Raw genomic sequence first — 2,082 nt, forward strand, 5'->3', positions numbered from 1 at the left:
TGATTGAATACTATTTATTGTTTAGTTGCATCCAACTCTTCCTGATTCCTTTTTGGAGAGTTTTCTGGGCAAAGTTACTGGAGCACCATTTCCTGCTCCAGCTCATTTTACAGATGAGGAAACTAAGGCAAACAGTTAAGTGACTGGCCCAGGGTGACCCAGCTAGTAAACATCTGCAGCCAGATTTGAACTCATAAAGATGTACTACATTAAAATGTTTGTCCAGTCCAGAGTGTACCACTGTTAATGCTACTCTATCATTATTTCATACTTCTTTAAATTGCCTTTCATCCAAAAAATTCCTAGTGATCCATAAGTATCTTGTGGTATAACCACACAAGAACCTTGAGGGATTATTTAATCTTTCCCCTTGCCTGAATAAATTTACTTGACTTTGTCAGAGCTTTCTCCTTGTGAGTACTGATGTTGAGGAACAACAAACTCACCCATTTCATAACTAAATGAACAGTCTTCAAGAGTTGATGGGATTATTGTCCAAGGAAAAGAAAACATCCCTCCTTTGTGTAACTAAGTTTTTGTGGGGGGAGGTTTCTGTAAACCGAATGGGGTGGGGGGGAGGAGTATTGTTTGGGGAGTGAGAAATATCTGCTGTAGCAAAAAAAAAAAAAAAAAAAAAAAAAAAGTATCCATGATGTGGAGATGACCCAAAGTTCCCAAAGACTTACTTATCAAAGTGAAAGGTGGAAAGATAAGTATAGGGGTGGCTGTTAGACCATGTGATTAGCTAAGTCAGCAATATTCATTACTAGGCTGGATTCAAGAGGGATGAAATTTTTGGCTGCATCAACTTAAAAAAAAAAAAAAAGATACAATCCCCAAAGATTAAAGATGAAGCATCTGCCTCCAGTTAATTTTTTTTAAAACAAACTAAAGCATACTATTTCTCTTTTTTTTTTGCTTTTGAGTCTTCTTGTACAAAACGATTAATAAAGAAATGCTTTGTATGATTGCACATGTACAACCTATATTAGGTCTCAGGGAAGGTCTTAGAGGAGGGAAAGGAAGGGATAGAATTTGGAATTCAAAAGTGTTTTTAAAATACTAAAAAATTGCTTTAACATGCAATTGGGGTAAATAAAATCTATATTTAAAAAATCATGATGAGGAAAATGAAATCTGGATAATACTTGTTTTGCTAGAGGATATATATTGGTAAAATTTTGGGAAGATTTTTCTCTTCTATGAGAAGGCGGGGCAAGAGAAGGTGGACTTTCATTTGAAAAAATTGTTTTTGTTTTTTAAGCTAAAGATAAAAAAGGGGAAAAGGGGGAAATGAAAAAATTGGTCTCAAGGAACTTTTACTCTACTTAGGGGACACAATATGTAAAAAAAATTATACAATATATAAAACTGTATGAAGATAATAATATATATACATTATATATAAAAGTACTACTATATGTTATATATGTATATAATATGCATATATTACATATATAAAGATAATACAATATACAAAAAGTATGCATTGTCCCTACTATTCCATGACATTCCTACTATAATAACTAGATTTTGGAATTCTAAATATTTACCTGACATTCTATTTGATGGAAAACACTAATATTTGGGAATATCAGGAAAAGTTTCCATAGAGGGGTCCCTGAGCTAAGCCTTGGTGGAAGCTGGGAATTTTAAAAGTTGAGAATAGAGAGGGGGGAAAAAATCCAGTCACAAGAGGAACAGACTGTACAAAGAAATGGAGGTAGAAGAAAGGATTTCCATGCACTAAAAATAGCAAATAGGCCAGTTTGACTAGAATGCAGAGGATGTAACAGATGATTAGCAAGATAATCTAGAGTTTTTTATTCACATCCTGTGAAGTGTGAGAGTTGTAGAAATTGCATTTTATATTTTATATAGTAGGTCTTACTACTTGCATTTTACAAATGGGGAAGCTGAGTCAAGATAAGATTAAGTGACTAGTTCAAGAACACATAAGAGAAAGATCACGACTAGATTCAAAATCCTCAGCTTTCAGTTCATGGTTCTAGCCACTTCATACTGTCCCAATAGAGATGGATTTTTTGCTTCGTGTTTTTTCATTTTTCTTTCTTCAAAAAT

The sequence above is a fragment of the Sminthopsis crassicaudata genome, chromosome 3 (assembly GCF_048593235.1).
Source record: "Sminthopsis crassicaudata isolate SCR6 chromosome 3, ASM4859323v1, whole genome shotgun sequence".
Classification (NCBI taxonomy): Eukaryota; Metazoa; Chordata; class Mammalia; order Dasyuromorphia; family Dasyuridae; genus Sminthopsis; species Sminthopsis crassicaudata.